At 53.6% G+C, this 21,813-nt stretch overlaps 1 protein-coding gene across 1 annotated transcript in view; it reads right to left on the bottom strand.

The window, feature by feature from the left end:
* Positions 1-21,813, bottom strand: part of LOC114811218 (collagen alpha-1(I) chain) — a 194,577-nt gene that overhangs the window by 112,058 nt on the left and 60,706 nt on the right. The window lies entirely within an intron of this gene.

Genomic DNA, 21,813 nt, shown 5'->3' with positions numbered 1-21,813 from the left:
CCTGATCATCCTGTGTCTACCCCAGCGCTCAGTACGGTGCTTGGCACGTAAAAGTGCTTCGCCTAACTAAGCTCTCTGAAAGTAACAATAACAATAATAATAATAACGTTGGTATTTGTTAAGCGCTTACTATGCGCAGAGCACTGTTCTAAGCGCTGGGGTAGACCCAGGGGAATCGGGTTGTCCCACGCGAGGCGCCCAGGCTTCACCCCCATTTTACAGATGAGGGAACTGAGGCACAGAGAAGTGAAGTGACTTGCCCACGGTCACACAGCTGACAAGTGGCGGAGCCGGGATTTACAATAGAAATGATCAACACAATTGCCCACAAGGAGCTGACAGACTTCCGTGGGCAGAACACTGTACTGAGCGCTCGGGAGAGGACGACAGAGTTAGTAGACACCATCCCTGCCCTCAGTAACGATTACGGTGTCTATTAAGCGCCTACTATCTGTCAAGCACTGTGTTGAGCGCTAGGGCTAAGATCATCAGTGCAGACATATTCCGTGGCTCGCGCGGGGCTTAGGTTCTGAGAAGTTGAGAGCGCAGGTATTTTACCCCCATTTGACAGGGCAGTAAACTGAGGCTCATCGTCACCAAGTGACCGGCCCAAGGCCACCCGGCACGCAGCTGGCGGAGCCAGGATTAGAACTCGCGTCTCCCGAGTCCCGGCCCCGGTAGATCTGCGTGGCAGGTGTGATTTCCGGAGAGCCGTTTTTCCCGAAGCAGCAGGGGAGTAGGAGAGCTGGGATCAAAGGACCTCAAGGTGCTTGTGGTGAGACCTTGGACAAGTCACTGAATAATGATAATAATGACGTTGGTATTTGTTAAGCGCTTACGACGCGCAGAGCACTGTTCTAAGCACTGAAGTAGATCCAGGGTCACCAGGTCGTCCCACGTGAGGCTCACAGTTAATCCCCATTTTACAGATGAGAGAACTGAGGCCCAGAGAAGTTAAGTGACTTGCCCACGGTCACACAGCTGACAAGCTATGATAATAATGTTGGTATTTGTTAAGCGCTTACTCTGTGCAGAGCGCCGTTCTAAGCGCTGGGGGAGAGACAGGGTCATCGGGCTGTCCCACGTGAGGCTCACATTTAATCCCCATTTTACGGATGAGGTCACTGAGGCACCACGTGTTCATTCCAAGCGCTGAGTACAGTGCTCTGCACATAGTAAGCGCTCAATAAATACTATTGTATTGTAAGAAGCTAAGTGACTTGCCCACAGTCACACAGCTGACCATCTGGGCCTCACATCTCCCTCATCTGTGGAATGGGGCTTCACTGTTTTTTTTTAAATTGTACTTATTGAGCACCTACTATGTGCAGAGCGCTTTAATCTCTCTCCCTTTCCCCCTCTCCCCTTGCCCCCTCTCTCCCTTTCCCTTTCTCCCCCAAGTCCCCTTCTTTCCCTTGCCCCCTTCTCCCTTTCCCCCTCTCCCCCATGTCCCCCCGTCCCCCTTGCCCCCTCTCTCCCTTGCCCCTCCTCCCCCATGTCCCCTCTCCCCCACTGGGAGTCAGAGATCACGGGTTCGAATCCCGGATCTGCCACTTGGCAGCCGTGTGACTGTGGGCAAGACACTTAACTCTCTGGGCCTCAGTTCCCCCATCTGGAGAATGGGGATGAAGACCGGGAGCCTCACGGGGGACAACCTGATGACCTTGTATCTCCCCCAGCGCTTAGAGCGGTGCTCTGCACATAGTGAGCGCTTAACGAATACCAACTTGGGAGAGCACAATATTCATTCGCTCATCCATGCGTTCAATTGTATTTATCGAGCGCTTACTGTGTGCAGAACACTGTACTAAGCGCTTGGGAATTACAATTCGGCAACAGATAGAGACCGTCCCTGCCCAACAGTGGGCTCACAGATATAAGAAGCAGCATGGTATAATAATGTTGCTATCTGTTAAACGCTCACTACGTGCCGAGCACCGTTCTAAGCGCCGGGGTAGACGCGGGGGAATCGGGTCGGCCCACGTGGGGCTCCCGGTCTTCATCCCCATTTGACAGATGAGGTCACTGAGGCACCGAGAAGTGAAGTGACTCGCCCAAAGTCCCCCAGCTGACGAGTGGCCGAGCCGGGATTCGAACCCATGTCCTCTGCCTCCAAAGCCTGGGCTCTTTCCACTGAGCCACGGGTACAGCGGCTAGAGCACGGGCCTCGGAGTTGGAAGGTCATGAGTTCTAATGATCCGGTAATATGTCTAATAGTGTTGTTAATTATGGTATTTATTAAGCGCTCACCACGTGTCGGGGACTAAGTGCCGGGGGTGGGTACGAGCAAATGGGGTTGGACACGGTCCCTGTCTCACATGAGGCCCACAGTCTCCATCCCCATTTTCCAGATGAGGGAACTGAGGCCCAGAGAAGTCAAGTGACTCGGCCAAGGTCACACAACAGAGAAGAGAGGGAGCCGGGATCAGAACCCACCACCTTCTGACTCACAGGCCCGGACTCCATCCACCGCCCTTGTTCTATCACCCTCCCAAGTGCTTAGCTGGAGAAGCAGCGCGGCTCAGCGGAAGGAGCCCGGGCTTGGGAGTCAGAGGTCACGGGTTCTAATCCCGGCCCTGCCCCTTGTCGGCTGTGGGACTGCGGACGAGTCACTTCACTTCTCTGGGCCTCAGCTCCCTCATCTGGAAAATGGGGATGAAGACTGGGAGCCTCACGGGGGACAACCTGATTGCCCTGGATCTCCCCCGGCGCTTAGAACGGTGCTCTGCGTCTAGTAAGCGCTTAACAGATACCGACGTTATCATCATCACTAGTACAGTGCTCTGCACAGGGTAGGCGCTCCATAAATAGGCCGATCGCTAGCCAAACGCCGCCGCCTCGTTGGCTTTTCTCAACTGAGGGTTTCAGATGTGCAGGGCTCGATCGTAACAATAATAATAACGTTGGCGTCTGCTAAGCGCTTACTATGTGCCGAGCACCGTTCTGAGCGCCGGGGGAGACGCAGGGGAATCAGGTCGTCCCCCGTGGGGCTCCCGGCCTTCATCCCCATTTTACAGATGAGGCCGCCGAGGCGCCGAGAAGTGAGGTGACTCGCCCAAAGTCACACAGCCGACGAGCGGCGGAGCCGGGGTTCGAACCCACGACCTCCGACTCCGAAGGCCGGGCTCTTTTCCACTGAGTCGACGCTGCTTCTCTAACCGACCGATCGTAACCAACGGATGCTTGTTGGTTAAAAAACAACAACAACCCCTCTTGCAAACTGTACAGTCGGTCACGCCTCTTTAGCGTTGTTAGGATTCCGGGGATTCATGGAAATTTTTTCCACCCGCTGATCAGGTTGCCTCGAACAAAGGTGGTCCATGTGGAATTCCGAGCAGCTGCGATTCCCTTATCGCTCTCAAATAAATGCATCCCCTAATGTGACCTCGACGGATTGAAATCTGCTAGGTTGTTTTATTTTTTCCTCCTAGTCGCTGACTGTTTAAAATGAATGGGGTCTCCACGCGCTCGGTATTTAAGTTGCGGGTTTCAAAACCTGGATTATCATCTTGATTACAACCCCGGCAGCCTCGCGGATAGAGTGAAAAACGACGGCGAAAGTCTTTCTGACTCATAAATTTCGGGCGTCTGCGTGATAATAACGGTTGGGGAGAGTCCTGATGTTCCACCGGCCAACTGACGCCCGGCCTCCCTACTTGTTTGGTTCCGTTGTGTTTTGTCGTCCGTCTCCCCCGTTCAGGCCGTGAGCCCGTCGTCGGGCAGGGACGGTCTCCGTCTGTTGCCCGATTGTCCATTCCGAGCGCTCAGTCCAGTGCTCTGCACACAGTGAGCGCTCAATAAATACCATGGAATGAATGACTGAGAAACCGTTTCAATAATGACGGTATTTGTTCAGCGCTGACTCCGTGCCAGCACCGTTCTAAGCGCTGGGGTAAGAATGATAATAATGTGGGTATCTGTTAAACGCTTCCTATGTGCCGAGCAGCGTTCTAAGCGCTGGGGGAGATACGGGGTCATCGGGTGGTCCCACGGGAGGCTCACGGTCTTCATCCCCATTTGACAGATGAGGGAACTGAGGCACGGAGAAGTAAAGTGATTTGCCCACAGTCACCCAGCTGCCAAGCGGCGGAGCCGGGATTCGAACCCGTGACCTCTGACTCCCAAGGCCGGCCTCTTTCCACTGAGCCACGCTGCTTCTCGTCGTTAATAATAATGATGGCATTTGTGAAGCGCTTACTATGTGCAAAGCCCTGTTCTAAGCGCTGGGGGATACAAGGTGATCAGGTTGTCCCACGCGGGGCTCCCGGTCTTCATCCCCACTTTACAGATGAGGTCAGTGAGGCTCAGCGAAGTGAAGTGACTGGCCCGAAGTCACCCAGCTGATAAGTGGCAGAGTCGGGATTAGAACCCACGGCCTCTGACTCCCGAGCCCGGGCTCCTTCCACTAAGCCCCGCTGCTTCTCTGTGGAGCCCTGCCGATCAATCGATCGGTCGTATTTATTGAGTGCTTACTGTGTGCAGAACACTGGACTAAGTGCTTGGGAGAGCAGGAAGTAATAATAATAACAATGATGATGGTATCTGTTAAGCACCTACTACGTGCAGAGCACCGTTCTAAGCGCTGGGGGAGATACGGGGTCGTCGGATTGTTCCTCGTGGGGCTCACATTTTTTTAATCCCCATTTTTACGGATGAGGTAACTGAGGCCCAGAGAGGTTAAGTGGCTTGCCTCAGGTCACACAGCAGACATGTGGCGGAGCCGGGATTAGAACCCGCGACCTCTGACTCCCACACCCGGGCTCTTTCCACCGAGCCACGCTGTCTTCACCCTACCGGGTTCCTGTCAATCAAACCTCTCTAATGCGGTCCTGTCAATCCACCTTCCACCTCACTGGAATCCTACCTTTCAAGCCACCAGCTTACTGGGGTCCTGTCAATCAATCTTCCGCCTTACAGGGGTCCTGCCAATCAAACAACCACCTATTGGGCACCTGTCAATCAAGCGACCTCTCTACCGAGGTCCTGTCAATCAACCTTCCACCTTAACGGGATCCGATCTTTCAAGCAACCACCTTACTGGGGTCCCGCCAATCAACCAACCACCCTATTTAATAATAATAATGATAATAATGGTAACGGGGAAGCAGCGTGGCTCAGTGGAAACAGCCCGGGCTTCGGAGTCAGAGGTCATGAGTTCGACTCCCGGCTCGGCCCCTTGTCGGCTGCGTGACTGTGGGCGAGTCGCTTCGCTTCTCTGGGCCTCAGTTCCCTCATCTGGAAAATGGGGATTAACCGTGAGCCTCACGGGGGACGACCCGATGACCCCCGCATCTCCCCCGGCGCTTAGAACGGTGCTCGGCACAGAGTAAGCGCTTAACAAATACCAACATTATTATTATTAATGACGGGATTTGGTAAGCACTGACTACTTGGCATGCACCGTCCCAAGCACCGGGGCGGCTACTGAGCAGATCGGGTTGGACACGGTCCCTGTCCCACGTGGGGCTCCCAGTCTCCATCCCCATTTTACAGATGAGGAAACTGAGGCCCAGAGAGGCGACTTTTCCAAGGTCACGCGGCAGACAGGAGGTGGAGCCGGGATAAGAACCTACGACCCGTTGACTCCCTGGCCCGGGCTCTATCCGCTACGCCACGTCGCCTCCCCCTTTGCGTCCTGGCAATCAACTGGCCACCCTGCAGGGGTCCTGCCGATCAAACAAGCACTCCGTTGGGGTCCTGCCAATCGAACGACCACCTTCCTGGGCTCCTGCCAATCAAAAACCACCGTGCCGGGTTCCGGCCAAACCACCCTGACAGGGCCCTGCCACAGAAATAATTCGTCCGGGCAGCGAATGTGTTATGAGCATCCGCTGTCCGGCCTCAAGCGTTTTACTACAGCGCAATGTCCCCAGTAGGCACTCGGTAAATAGTGATGACGACGATGATGGTATTTGTTAATAATGATAATAATGTTGGTATCTGTTAAGCGCTTACCACGTGCGGAGCACCGCTCTCAGCGCCGGGGGAGATCCGGGGTCATCGGGTCGTCCCACGTGGGGCTCCCCGGTCTTCATCCCCATTTGACAGATGAGGGAACGGAGGCACGGAGAAGTGAAGTGACTCGCCCACGGTCACACAGCTGACGAGTGACAGGGTTGGGATTCGAACCCGTGACCTCTGACTCTCAAGCCCGGGCTCTTTCCACTGAGCCAAGCTGCCTCTTTATTTCTTCTATCCCACTGGGGTGGGACTCACTCTAGCAGGGAAACTCTCACTTGGTCAGACCCTGATTTCTGACCGTGGCCAACCCGATTACCTTGTATATGCCCCAGCGCTTAGTACAGTGTCTGCCATGTAGTAAGCGCTTAACGAACGCCATTTTTCAAAAGAAGAAAGAAAGAGGTGGCTGGATTGGGGAGGGGCTGGGAAATTGTCCCCTATTCATTCATTCATTCGTTCAATAGTATTTATTGAGCGCTTACTATGTGCAGAGCAGTGTACTAAGCGCTTGGAATGGACACATCGGCGACAGATAGAGACGGTCCCTGTCCACTGACGGGCTTAGGGGTCCAGGATTTGGAGCCGGGTCTGCCCCTCAACTCCTTCTTCAGAAGGGGGCACTGGGGGAAACACCTCCAGGAGATGAAACCCTGAAGGGAAACTCCCTGAGGATCCACAGGATAATATCCCGGCTCTGCCGCTAGTCAGCTGTGTGACCTTGGGCAGGTCACTTCACTTCTCTGGGCCTCAGTTACCTCATGTGTCAAATGGGGATGAAGACCGTGAACCCCACGTGGGACAACCTGATCACCTTGTATCCCCTAGTGCTTAGAACAGTGCTCTGCACCTAGTAAGCGCTTAACAAATACCACAAATAATAATAATAATGTTGGTATTTGTTAAGTGCTTACTACGTGCCAAACTCTGTTCTAAGCGCCGGGAAGCAGCGTGGCTCAGGGGAAAGAGCCCGGGCTTCGGATTCAGAGGTCATGAGTTCGACTCCCGGCTCTGCCCCTTGTCAGCTGTGTGACTGTGGGCGAGTCACTTCACTTCTCTGTGCTTCAGTGACCTCATCTGGAAAATGGGGATCGACTGTGAGCCTCCCGTGGGACGACCCGATGACCCTGCATCTCCCCCAGCGCTTAGAACAGTGCTCTGCACATAGTAAGCGTTTAACAAATACCAGCATTATTATTATTATTATTATTATTATTATTACAAGGTGATCAAGTTGTCCCACTTGGGGCTCACGGTCTTCATCCCCATTTTCCAGATGAGGGAACTGAGGCCCAGAGAAGCTGAGTGACTTGCCCGAGGTCACAGGGCAGACATGTGGCAGAGCAGGGATTAGAATCCACGCCCTCTGACTCCCAAGCCCGGGCTCGTAATAATGTTAATAATGTTGGTATTTGTTAAGCGCTTACTATGTGCCAGGCACCGTTCTAAGCGCTGGGGGAGATCCAGGGTCATCAGGTCGTCCCACGTGAGGCTCACAGTTAATCCCCATTTTTCAGATGAGGTAACTGAGGCCCAGAGAAATGAAGTGACTCGCCCACAGTCACACCGCTGACAAGTGGCAGAAGCGGGATTCGAACTCACGACCTCTGACTCCCAAGGCCGTGCTCTTTCCGCTAAGCCACGCGCTAGGCCACGCTGCTTCCCATTTCTCGCGGTCCCTGTCCGCCGTGAGGTTCCCGGACCGAATCCTCATTTTACAGATGAGGCCACTGAGGCTCGGAGAGGTAAAGTGACTCGTCCAAGGTCACCCAGCACACAGGTGGGGGAGCCAGGATCAGAACTCTAGCCACGGCTCCGTGCTGTAACTGTTGAAGAGGGGGTGGTGTTTATGGAGCCCCTTCTCTCGGAACACGAAGCCAACGTGGCTCGCGGGATCTAGAAAGAGACGTCCGAGATACGATTCCTGCCTCCAAAGGGCTTCCCTTCTAACCTACGTGCTGTCGATCGAGCAATCGTATTCACTGAGCGCTTACTATGTGCAGAGCGCTGCACTAAGCGCTTGGGAGAGGACAATGCCACAGACGTAGCAGACCCGCCCTCGACGTTGGAGGCATAAACAAGGGCTAAACAAGTATATCAGAGAAGCAGCGGGGCTCAGCGGGAAGAGGCCCGCCTTGGGAGTCAGAGGTCATGGGTTCGAATGCCGGCTCCGCCGCTTGTCAGCTGTGTGACTTGGGGCAAGTCCTTTCGTTTCTCTGGGCCTCAGTTCCCTCATCTGTCAAATGGGGATGAAGACTGAGAGCCCCATGTGGGACAACCTGATCACCTTGTATCCCCCCAGTGCTTAGAACAGTGCTTCACAAATACCATTATCATTATCATTATTATCGTTACGTCAACAGTGCCTGACACAGTCATTCATTCATTCATTCAATTGTATTTTTTGAGCGCTTACTCTGTGCCGAGCACTGTATTTGTTAAGCGCTTACTCTGTGCCGAGCACTGTTCTAAGCGCTGGGGTAGATACAGTGTCATCAGGCTGTCCACGTGAGGCTCACGGTTAATCCCCATTTCACAGATGAGGTCACTGAGGCGCAGAGAAGTGAAGTGACTCGCCCACAGTCACACAGCTGCCAAGTGGCCGAACCGGTACTCGAACCCATGACCTGCGACTCCCGAGCCCGGGCTCTTTCCACTGAGCCACTCTGCTTCTTTCTAAGCGCTTGGAAAGTACAATTCAGCAACCAACAGAGACGATCCCTGCCCACAGCGGGCACATAGTAAGCAATTAACAAATACCTTTCTTATTATTATCAACCCCATCCCCCACCCCGACAGAGGAATTTAATAATAATGTTGGTATTTGTTAAGCGCTTACTATGTGCCGAGCACTGTTCTAAGCGCTGGGATAGACATAGGGGAATCAGGTTGTCCCACGTGGGGCTCACAGTCTTAATATCCATTTTTACAGATGAGGGAACTGAGGCACGGAGAAGTGAAGTGACTTGCCCACGGTCACACAGCCGACAAGTGGCAGAGCCGGGATTCGAACTCATGAGCCCTGACTCCAAAGCCCGTGCTCTTTCCACTGAGCCACGCTGCTTCTCCATAATTTCCATCATTCATTCATTCAGTGGTATTTATTGAGCGCTTACTGTGTGCAGAGCACTGGACTGAGCGCTTGGATAGTACAATTCAGCAATAAAGAGAGGCAATCCCTGCCCACAGCGGGCTCACGGTCTAGAAGGGGGGAGGCAGACGGCAAAACAAGTGAACGGGCATCGATAGAAACAAAATTATAGGTACGTACATATCAAAACAAGTAAGCGGGCAGTAATATAAATAAATCGAATTATAGTCAGGTACATAGACAAGTGGTGTGGGGCGGGGAGAGGGGGTAGAGCGGAAGGAGGGAGTCGGGGCGACGGGGAGGGGAGGAGGAGCGGAGGAAAAGGGGGGGTCAGGCTGGGAAGGCCTCCCGGAGGAGGGGACCTCTCAGGAGGGCTTGGAAGAGAGTTAGTTTGGCGGCCGTGAGGAGGGAGGGCGTCCGGGACGGCGGGAGGACGAAGGCCGGGGGTCTTCGGCGGGCCGGGCCAGAAGGAGGCCCGGGGAGGAGGCGAGAGGCGACGGAGGAGCGGAGTGTGCGGCCCGGGCCGGAGGAGGACGGAAGGGAGGAGAGGGAGGAGGAGGCCGGGGCCTGGAGGGCTCGGAAGCCAACAGTGAGGAGTTTCTGTTTCATGCAAAGGTTGATAGGCAACCCCTGGAGATTTCTGACGAGGGATGACATGCCCAGAGCGTTTCAGTCAAACAATGCCATTTCGGAGCACTTCCTCGGCACACAGAGCTGAACTAAGCGCCCGGGAGAGTCCGACGGAACATCAGACACGTTCCCCTCCCACAACGAATTGACAGTCTAGAGCGGAAAGTAGACTTTAATTTAAGTCAATAAATTCCAGATATGGACGTAAGTGCGGCGGGGCTTAAAATGCTTTCACGGCGTTCATAATTGATAAGATTCTGCAGCCTTTCGGAATAAACAATTTTCCGGACACCCTCAAGATTTCGCCCGTCTTTACCTCCCACCCCGACACACACACCCGCCCCCAACCATCGCTCTCTGATTTCTCCTTCCCGAGGAGCAAAGAAATCTCACCAAGGATCGGCCTAGCTGGGCAGTCCGACGTCATTAATGTTTTATCGCCCTCAGAAGTTCATACAGAGAGGGAATTACCAGCGGAGTGCTTTTTTCGCTCGGTAGAAAATAGTCGATCAAGCCGGTTGAAGTCAATTAAATGAGATTTTCTTTCCACCGGCCCCCCGTCGCGAGGGGCAGGTGCTATCCGGAAGATATTTGCGAGAAAATTCTTCCGGTCACCTGTTTGTTTTTACATTCCATGGTATTATGGTATTTGTGCCGCATTCGCTGTGTGTCGAGCACGTCATCGACGCGGGGGTGGATACGAGCTAATTGGGATGATGATGACGAGGGTGGTAATATAATGATGATGATTATGGTATTTGGTAAGCGCTTACTATGTGTCGAACACTGTTCTAAGTGTTGGGGAGGACACAGTCCCCGTCCCACGTGGGGTTCCCGGTTTTAAACCCTATTTTCCAGATGAGGGAGATGAGGCCCAGAGAAGTGAAGCCGCTTGCCCAAGGTCACCCAGCAGTCAAGAGGCGGAGTTGGATTGGAACCCAGATCCTTCTGACTCCCAAGCCCGGGCTCTCTCCACCGGGGCCCGCTGCTTCTCGCTGCTTTCTGTCAATCAGATCGATCCGTCCGTCACTGCTATTTCTTGAGCGTTTACTGGGCGTAGAGCTCTGTACTAAGCGCTGGGGAGAGCACGGTACAAAAGTTGGTAGACATGATTCGATAGTATTTATTGAGCGCTTACTGTGTGCAGAGCACTGGACTAAGCGCTTGGAACGGACAATTCGGCAACAGATAGAGACCATCCCTGACCATTGACGGGCTTACGGTCTCTGCCCTCGAGGAGTTTGCGATCCGTATGGGGAGATGGATATCGATAATACTTGTGCGTATATTAAGCACTTACTATGTCTCAGGCCCTGTACTAAGCGCTGGGGGAGATCCAAGCTAATCAGGTTGGACGCAGTCCCTGTCCCACCCGGGGCTCACAACCTTAGTTCCCATTTTACCTCATCTTCCATTTCCCTCAGTGACCTCATCTGGAAAATGGGGATGAAGACTGTGAGCCTCCCGTGGGACAACCCGATGACCCTGTATCTCCCCAGCGCTTAGAACAGTGCTCTGCACATAGGAAGCGCTTAACAAATCCCAACATTATTATTTTACAAATGGAGAGAACTGAGGCTCAGAGACACGGAGCGACTTGCCCACCATCAGCCAGCAGACAGAGGGCAGAGCCGGGATGAGAACCCAGGTCCTTTTGACTCCCAGGCCCGGGTTCTACCCACTATAATAATAATAATGTTGGTATTTGTCAAGCGCTTACTGAGTGCAGAGCACCGTTCTAAGCGCTGGGGGAGATACAGGGTCATCAGGTTGCCCCACATGAGGCTCGCAGTTAATTCTCATTTTACAGATGAGTTAATTGAGGCACAGAGAAGTTGAGTGACTCGCCCACAGTCCCACAGCTGCCAAGTGGCAGAGTCGGCATTCGAACCCATGACCTCTGACTCCCAAGCCCGGGCTCTTTCCACTGAGCCACGCTGCTTCTCTATTATGTGTATCACATGTATAGGTGTTTTACATGTATAATTTTATTTCTATTGATGTACTTTATCAGTTGTTTTGGTAATAATAATAATAATAATGATGATGGCATTTGTTAAGTGCTTACTATGTGCAAAGCACTGTTCTAAGTGCTGGAGAGGATATAAGGTGATCAGGTTGTCCCTCGTGGGGCTCACAGTCTTCATCCCCATTTTCCAGATGAGGTCACTGAGGCCCAGAGAAGTGAAGTGACTTGCCCACAGTCACACAGCTGCCAAGCGGCTGAGCTGGGATTTGAACCCACGACCTCTGAATCCCAAGCCCATTTTCTTTCCAGTGAGCCACGCTGATGTATATATATATATCTTGTTTTTGTTGTTTTTGTCCATCCGTCTCCCCGGATTAGACCGTAAGCCCATGAATGGGCAGGGACGGTCTCTATCTGTTGCCGAATTGTCCATTCCAAGCGCTTAGTCCAGTGCTCTGCACCTAGGAAGCGCTCAATAAATACTATTGAATGAATGAATATCTAATAATGTTATTTGTTAAGCGCTTACTAGGTGCAGAGCACTGTTCTAAGCGCTGGGGTAGACACAGGGGAATCAGGTTGTCCCCCGTGGGGCTCCCAGTCTTCATTCCCATTTTACAGATGAGGTCACTGAGGCCCAGAGAGGTGAAGTGACTCGCCCACAGTCACACAGCTGAGAAGTGGCAGAGCCGGGATTCAAACTCATGACCTCTGACTCCGAAGCCCGGGCTCTTTCCACTGAGCCAATTCTATTTATTTCTATAGATGCCCGTTTACTCGTTTTGCCGTCTGCCTCCTCCCTTCTAGACTGTAGACCCGGTGTGGGCAGGGATTGTCTCTCTCTATTGCCGAATTGTACTTTTCAAAGGCTTAGCACGGATCTCCGCACACAGTAAGCGCTCAATAAATACGACTGAATGAAAAGAGAGTAGGAGAAATGCAGACTCAATCAGGGCAGGCCTCTTGGTGGAGGTGTGATAGGAGGGCTCCGAAGGAGGGCAGAGCCGTGGTCTGTCGGCTATGAAGGGGGAGGCCGTTCCGGGCCAGAGGCAGGGTGTGGACGAGGGGTCGGCGGTCAGATAGACCGTGGCTCAGTGGAAAGAGCCCGGGCTTTGGAGTCAGAGGTCACGGGTTCGAATCCCGGCTCCGCCACTCGTCAGCTGTGCCACTGTGGGCGAGTCACTTCACTTCTCGGTGCCTCAGTTACCTCATCTGTAAAATGGGGATGAAGACCGGGAGCCCCACGTGGGACGACCCGATTCCCCTGTGTCTACCCCGGCGCTTAGAACGGTGCTCGGCACGTAGTGAGCGCTTCACAAATACCGACATTATTATTATGAGGCAACTGAGGCCCAGAGGATAATAATGTTGGCATTTGTTAAGCGCTTACTATGTGCAGAGCACTGTTCCGCTAGAGAAGCAGCGTGGCTCAGTGGAAAGAGGCCAGGCTTGGGAGTCAGAGGTCACGGGTTCGAATCCCGGCTCCGCCACTCGTCAGCTGTGCGACCGTGGGCGAGTCGATTCACTTCTCGGTGCCTCAGTGACCACATCTGCACAATGGGGATGAAGACCGTGAGGCCCACGTGGGACGACCCGATTCCCCTGTGTCTCCCCCAGCGCTTAGAACGGTGCTCGGCACAGAGTGAGCGCTTAACAGATATCAACATTATTATAGACGAGATGGAGGACAAGGGGAAAGGTTGGCATGAGAGGAGCGGAGCGAGCGGCCTGGGCTGGCGGCCGGGGGAGGAAGATCCTCTCTCGATTTCCTCCGGCTCCCTCCAGTGATGGCTCCCTCTCCCTCCTGCCTTTCCTCTCCAAACTCCCCAAGCGAGTCATCTACACCGGCCGTCTCGAATTCCTCTCCTCCGACTCTCTCCCGGACGCCCTCCCATCTGGCTTCCGTCCCCTTCGCTCCACAGAAACGGGCCTCTCGAAGGTCACCGATGACCTCCCGCTCGACTTACCCTCCGGCCTCTACTCCATCCTCATCCCCCTCCACCTCTCGGCTGCCTCGGACCCCGCGGGCCACCCCCCGCTCCCGGAAACCTTATCCAACCTCGGCTCGGCCGTGCCGTCCTGGTTGTCCTCTTGTCTCTCCGGCCGCTCCCTCTCCGTCTCCTCTCTCCCCCTCCCGCCCCCTCACTGCGGGGGGGTCCCTCGAGGTTCGGTTCCGGGTCCTCTTCTAGTCTCCCTCTCCACCCCCTCCCTCGGAGAACTCATCCGCTCCCCCGGCTTCGACTCCCACCTCTGCAGATGATTCCCAAATCTCCCTCTCCGGCCCCGATCTCTCTCTCTCTCTCCGTCTCTGCAGTCTCGCACCCCCTCCTGCCTTCAAGACATCTCTCCTCGGACGTCCTCCCGTCACCTCAAACTTAACATGTCCAAAACCGAGCTGCTCGTCTTCCCTCTGAAACCCTGACCTCCCCGTGACTTCCTCATCTCTGTTCTTGGCACCACCGTCCTTCCCGTCTCTGAAGCCTACGTTGGCTTTCACCTCGACTCCTCTCTCTCATTCAACCCACGTATTCAATCCGTCACTAAATCCTGCCCGTCCCACCCTCGCAACCTCACTAAAATGTGGAAGCAGCGTGGCTCAGCGGAAAGAGCCCGGGCTCTGGAGTCAGAGGTCATGGGTTCCAATCCCGGCTCGGCCGCTTGTCGGCTGTGTGGCTTTGGGCGAGTCACTTCACTTCTCGGCGCCTCAGTGACCTCCTCTGGAAAATGGGGATGAAGACCGTGAGCCCCACGTGGGCCGACCCGATTCCCCTGTGTCTCCCCCGGCGCTTAAAACAGTGCTCGGCACATAGTAAGCGCTTAACAGATACCAACATTATTATTATTATTAAAATCTGCCCTTTCCTCTCCATCCAAACTCTACCACGTTAATAAAAAAATGAACGGGGGTATCTGTTAAGCGCTTACTATGTGCAAAGCACTGTTCTAAGAGCTGGGGGATACAAGGTGATCAGGCAGTCCCACGGGGGGCTCCCAGTTTTAATCCCCATTTTCCAGATGAGGTCCCTGAGGCCCAGAGAAGTGAAGTGACTCGCCCAAAGTCACCCGGCTGGCAAGCGGCGGAGCCGGGATTGGAACCCACGACCTCTGACTCCCAAGCCCGGGCTCTTTCCACTGAGCCACGCTGCTTCTCTATTAATGAATCCAATCAGTCCAGTGCTCTGCACATATAGTAAGTGCTCAATAAATACTATTGAATGAATGAATGAATATCGATAATTCCACGTATTTCTATAGATGCCCGTTTACTCGTTTTGCCGTCTGCCTCCTCCCTTCTAGACTGTAAACTCGGTGTGGGCCGGGATTGTCTCTCTCTACTGCCAGATTGCATTGTATTGCCAAATTAATCCAGTCGCTCATCCTCTTCTGCCTTGATGACCGTATCAGCCTCCTGGCTGACCTCCCTGCCCCCTTTCTCCCCCTACTCCAGATTTCACTCTGCTGCTTGGCTTATTTTTCTACAAAAGCTTGGAGATCACGTTTCCCCACTGCCTCAAGGCTCTCCAGTGGTTGCCCATCCACCTCTGCATCAAACAAAAACTCCTCACCGTTGGCTTCCAAGCCCCCCACGGCCCGGCCCCGTCCTCCCTCCCCTCCCTTCCGTCCTCCTCCGGCCCGGGCCGCACGCTCCGCTCCTCCTGGGCCGCTCGCCTCCTCCCCGGGCCTCCGGCTCGCCCGGCCCGTCGTCGACCCCCGGCCCGCGTCCTCCCGCTGTCCCGGACGCCCTCCCTCCTCAGATCCCACAGACGATTCCTCTCCCCCCCATTCAAAGCCCTCCTGAAGGCCCACCTCCTCCCGGAGGCCTTCCCCGACCGCGCCCTCCTCTCCTCTCCTCCCGCTCCCTTCCGCGTCGCCCCGACGCGCTCCCTTTCTTCGTCCCCCCCTCCCAACCTCACACCGCTTATGTCCATCGCTCTAATTAATTCATATGAATGTCTCTCTTCCCCTTCACGCTGGAAGCTCATTATGGACAGGGATTGCGTCTATTTCCTGTTATATCGCACTCCCCCGAGTGCTCGGTGCTCTGCACACAGTAAGCGCTCAATAAATACGATTGAATGAATGAATACCATCGATTAGTTGATTTTTATGTCTGTCTTCCCCTCTGGACTGTAAACTCACTGTGGGCAGGGGCTGTGTCTATACTGTGCTCTCCCGAGTGCTTAGTAGAGTGCTCTGCGCACATTAGGCGCTCAATAATAATAATAATGAGGATGGCGTTTGTTAAGCGCTTACTATGTGCTCTAAGCGCTGGGGAGGATACGAGGTGATCAGGTTGTCCCACGTGGGGCTCACAGTCGCCAGCCCCATTTTCCCGATGAGGTCACTGAGGCCCAGAGAAGTGAAGTGACTCGCCCAAAGTCACCCAGCTGACAAGCGGCAGGGTCGGGATTAGAACCCATGACCTCTGACTCCCAAGCCCGGGCTCTTTCCACTGAACCACGCTGCTTCTCTACTAATACCACTGACTGTTTTACTGAAGAGTACGGTAGAGTCGATGTCCATCATCCTTGTCCCCCCAAAATACAATAATAATAATAATAATAATAATAATAACACTAACGATGGCATTTGTTAAGCGCGTACTATGTGCCAAGCACTGTTCTAAAATATATAATCTATGGGAGAGAAAGGCAGTAAGGGAAATTACAAATGCTATGTTTTAAAATCCTTGAGGGCAGGGATTGTGTGTATTAACTCTATTGCCCTCTCCCAAACGCTCAGCACAGTGCTCTGCACACCGTAGACCGTCAGCTTCTCGAGGGCAGGGATTGTTTCCACTAACTCTATTTTACGCCCCCAAATACTCAGTACAGTGCTCTGCACCCAGTAGACACGCAATCGATATTATTAATTGATAGATACGAAAGTGCTGGCGTGGCAGTTAATCTCTACGGAGGGGTGATAAGAATTTAATTGGGCAATTAATTTTCCCCCTTTTGGCTACCGAAGATAACGGTAGATTTGTGTTTCCTGGAGCGGCGTCTAAGCGACCGAAGCCGGAATTAGCTTCCAGCGACCCCCCCCCGCCCCCCCCGGAACGCTCACGGCCTACCTGAAAAAGCCCAGCCTTGGAAGTGGGAGCTGGGTTCTAATTCCGGCTCCTCCCCTTATCTGCTGGGTGACCTTGGGCAAGTCACTGCACTGCTCTGGGCCTCAGTTCCCTCAGCTGTCAAATGGGATGAAGGCTGTGAGCCCCACGTGGGACAGGGACTGTGCCCAACCTGATCAGCTTGTACTTACGCTGAGTATACTACCTGCCACATCGTAAGCGCCTAACAAATATCCCCCCCAAAATAAATAAATCTCCATCGTTTCCAACCCCCCGGAAGGCAGGTTCTCAGTTCTAACGTCTTCCCTCCTTCAGGACGTAAGGAGGAATAATTAGGTTCTTCCATGAGATGAGAAAATCTTTCTCATGGGGAACTCAGTCATAAGAAGCAGCGCGGCTCAGTGGAAAGAGCCCGGGCTTGGGAGTCAGAGGTCATGGGTTCGAATCCCGGCTCGGCCACTCGTCAGCTGGGCGACTTTGGGCGAGTCACTTCGCTTCTCGGTGCCTCAGTGACCTCATCTGTAAAATGGGGATGAAGACTGCGAGGCCCACGGGGGACAACCTGAATCCCCTGTGTCTCCCCCAGCGCTTAGCACAGTGTTCGGCACATAGTGAGCGCTGAACAATATACCTACATTATTATCATTAAACCCGTCAATAAATCACTGGTATTTTTTGGGGGTGCATATTACGTGCACAATATTTTTTTTTTTGGCATGTGTTAGGTGCTTACTATATGCCAGACACTGTTCTGAGCAGTGGAGTAGATAGAAGCTAATCGGGTTGGACACAGTCCCTGTCCCCCGTGGGGCTCGCGGCCTTCATCCCCATTTTGCAGCTAAGGCAACCGAGCGGACAGAGCCCGGGCTTGAGAGACAGAGGACGCGGGTTCTAATCCTGGCCCTGCCACTTGTCTGCTGTGAGACCTTGGACAAGTCACTTCCCTTCTCGGTGACCCCCTGGAACGCTCACTTCTCTGGGCCTCAGTCACCTCATCTGTAAAATGAGGATTAAAAGGGTGAGCCCCGCGTGGGACAACCTGATGACCCTGCATCCACCCCAGTGCTTAGAACAGTGCTTGGCACATAGTAAGCGCTTAACAGATACCAGCGAGGCTCAGTGGAAAGAGCCCGGGCTTGGGAGTCAAAGGTCTTGGGTTCGAATCCCGGCTCCGCCACTTGTCATCTGTGTGACCTTGGGCAAGTCACTTGGCTTCTCTGTGCCTCAGTGACCTCATCTGTAAAATGGGGATGGATAATAATGTTGGTATCTGTTAAGCGCTTACTATGTGCCGAGCACTGTTCTAAGCGCTGGGGTAGATACAGGGTCATCAGGTTGTCCCACGGGAGGCTCACAGTTAACCCCCATTTTACAGATGAGGTGACTGAGGCACCGAGAAGTGAAGCGACTTGCCCACAGTCACACAGCTGACAAGTGGCAGAGCCAGGATTCGAACTCATGACCTCTGACTCCGAAGCCTGTGCTCTTTCCACTGAGCCACGCTGCTTCTCTGTGATGAAGACCGTGAGCCTCACGTGGGACAAAACCTGATGACCCTGTATCTCCCCCAGCGCTTAGAACAGTGCTCTGCACCTAGTAAGCGCTTACCAAATACCGACATTATTCTCTGGGCCTCGGTTGCCCCATCTGTAAAATGGGGGTTGAGACTGTCAGCCCCTTTCTAAAGACGTGGACTGTGTCCAAACTGATTCGCTTGCGTTTTTTGAAAGATGGTATTCGTTAAGCGCTTACTATGTGCCGAGCACTGTTCTCAGCACTCGAGCACTGGTCCCCCCCCCAGAGCTCGGTATGATGCCCAGCCGCGTAGTAAGCGCTTAATAAATATCATTAAGAAAAAGTGAAATACCTCTACTATTATGACTTACTCATCCCAGGTAGAGCTGGGATCTTTATCGAATCCCCACCAGAGATTCATAAAAGAATGATAAGGAGGGTATTTGTTCTAAGCACTGTTCTAAGCGCTGGGATGATAATAATAATGATGGCATTTGTTAAGCGCTTACTATGTGCCAAGCACTGTTCTCAGCATCGTTGAGAAGCAGCGTAGCTCAGCGGAAAGAGCCTGGGTTTGGGAGTCAGAGGTCATGGGTTCGAATCCCCACTCTGCCACTTGGCAGCTGTGGGACTGTGGCAAGTCACTTGACTTCTCTGGGCCTCAGTGACCTCATCTGTCAAACGGGGATGAAGGCCGTGAGCCTCCCCTGGGACAACCTGATGACCCTGCATCTTCTCCAGCGCTTAGGACGGCGCTCCGCACACAGTAAGCGCTTAACAAATACCAACGTTATTATTAAGCGCTGGGGTAGACACAAGCTAATCAGGTTGGCCCACGTGAGGCTCACGGTCTTCATCCCCATGTTCCAGATGGGGGAACTGAGGCCCAGAGAATAATAATAACAATGTCGGTATTTGTTCAGCGCTTCCTATGTGCCGAGCACCGTTCTAAGCGCTGGGGGAGATACGGGGTCATCGGGTCGTCCCACGCGAGGCTCACAGTCAATCCCCATGTTCCCGATGAGGTCGCTGAGGCCCAGAGAAGCGAAGCGCCTCGCCCACAGTCCCGCAGCTGCCAAGTGGCAGAGCCGGGAGTCGGACCCACGACCTCGGACTCCCAAGCCCGGCCTCTTGCCACCGAGCCCCGCCGCTTCTCTAAGTGAAGCGACTGGCCCAAAGTCGCACAGCCGATAGGCGGCGGAGCCGGGATCAGAACCCACGACCTCGGACTCCCAAGCCCGGCCTCTTGCCACCGAGCCTCGTCGCTTCTCTAGAAACGGGACGAGTTTTTCTCTTTCAATTGCTCTCATGAAATACTAAGATGAATCACCTCCTTTACCAACCGGGGAGGAAAAAAAATCGCTAATTGCACGGAACGGAGAAAACTCAGATCTCCCGATGAAACATGGAGAGGGCACACAGACCCTGACAACCCAATTTATACCCTCCCAGAAAATACAAGTGCCAAGGGAGAGACCATTAAACCAACAGACAATTAACAACATTGGTTCTAATTATCTGCGGGTACAATGGATGGAGCTTCCCAGTTCATATTTCTTCCCCGATAGCTCCTTGGAGGCGGGGAGGCTTTGCATCCCGCGGTCGACGGATGTCTTGCCGAGCCCCCGGTGGAAATCCTCCCATCGGGGCCTTCCATCCCAGAGTGGAGATTACCCCATTCGTTCATCCGATCGTATTTATTGAGCGCTTACTCTGCGCAGAGCGCTGGACTGAGCGCTTGGAACGGACGATTCGGCAACAGATAGGGACCGTCCCTGCCCATCGACGGGCTCACGGTCTATATATATATCTAGATAGATAGATGGATAGAGATATATCTGTATATACTAGAAATATGTAAGTTTTGAAGGGGCAGGGATGTCGAGCCCGGGCTTGGGAGTCAGAGGTCATGGGTTCGAATCCCGGCCCTGCCACTCGTCAGCTGGGTGACTGTGGGCGAGTCACTTCACTTCTCTGGGCCTCGGTTCCCTCATCTGTCAAATGGGGATGAAGACCGGGAGTCTCACGGGGGACAACCTAATTACCCCGTCTACCCCAGCGCTTAGAACAGTGCTCGGCACATAGTAAGCGCTTAACAAATGCCAACATTTTTATTAGTATTATTAGTAATCGGGGGAGACGGACGGACAAAAACAAGACAACTTAATCACATAGGAATCCCTAGTAGCTGCGATGATAATAACGAGGGATCCTAATAACCGAAACGAGAGCCGATCTTTCTTGCCTTCCGCCTCCATTCATTCGTTCAGTCATTCAATCGTATTTACTGAGCGCTTCCTATGTGCAGAGCACTGGACTAAGCGCTTGCAATGAACGATTCGGCCACAGATAGAGACCGTCCCTGCCCATTGACGGGCTCACGGTCTAACCGGGGGAGACGGACGGACGGAAACGAGACAACTTAATCACATAGTTCATTCATTCATTCAGTAGTATTTATTGAGCGCTAACTATGTGCAGAGCGCTGGACTAAGCGCTTGGAATGTAAAATCGGTAACAGAGACAGGCCCTGCCCTTTGACGGGTTTACGGTCTAATCACGGAGAGACGTAAGCCCGTCCAACGGCAGGGACCGTCTGTATCTGTCGCCGACTTGTTCATTCCAAGCGCTCAGTCCAGTGCTCTGCACATAGTGAGCGCTCAATAAATACTATTGAAGGAATGAACGAATGAATCACGGGTTTACAGTCTAATCACGGACGTACAGTCTAATCATAATCCCTAATAGCTCCGATGATAATAACGAGGGATCCTAATAATCGAAACAAGAGCCCATCTTGCTCGCCTTCCGCCTCCATTCATTCATTCAGTCATTCAATTGTATCTATCGAGCGCTTCCTATGTGCAGAGCACTGGACTGAGCGCTCGGAATGGACCGCTCGGCAACAGATAGAGACCGTCCCTGCCCACCGACGGGCTCACGGTCTCATCGGGGGAGACGGACGGACAAAAACGGTGGCAATAAATAGAATCGAGGGGATGGACATCTCATTATGCGGGCGTAGTTCGGGAAGGCCTCTCGGAGGAGGTGGGATTTTTTAGGAGGGCTTTGAAGGTGGGGAGGGCGGGGGTCAGTTTCTTTGGCGGGATAATAACGTCGGCATTTGTTAAGCGCTTCCTATGTGCAGAGCACTGTTCTAAGCGCTGGGGGAGACACAGGGGAATCGGGTTGTCCCACGTGAGGCTCAGAGTCTTCATCCCCATTTTCCAGAGGAGGGAACTGAGGCCCAGGGAAGTGAAGTGACTCGCCCACAGTCACCCAGCTGACAAGGGGCAGAGTCGGGATGCGAACCCACGACCTCGGACTCCGAAGCCCGGGCTCTTGCCACTGAGCCACGCTGCTTCTCTAACCTCCTCTGCCTCCCATTCCATCACCGGGGGGGCGTCTCTCAAGGGTCAATTCCTGGTCCCCTCCTTCGTCTCCACCCCCTCCCTCGGACACCTCATTCGCTCCACGGCTTCGACCGCCACCTCTCCGCGGACGATTCCCAAATCTCCCTCTCCGGCCTCGATCTCTCTCCCCCTCCGCGGTCTCGCATCTCCTCCCGCCTTCGGGACG

Source organism: Ornithorhynchus anatinus, chromosome 1, assembly GCF_004115215.2.
Source record: "Ornithorhynchus anatinus isolate Pmale09 chromosome 1, mOrnAna1.pri.v4, whole genome shotgun sequence".
In the NCBI taxonomy this organism is placed as follows: domain Eukaryota; kingdom Metazoa; phylum Chordata; class Mammalia; order Monotremata; family Ornithorhynchidae; genus Ornithorhynchus; species Ornithorhynchus anatinus.
Note: the sequence above shows the minus strand (reverse complement) of the source record. Positions and strands in the feature narration are given on the sequence as shown.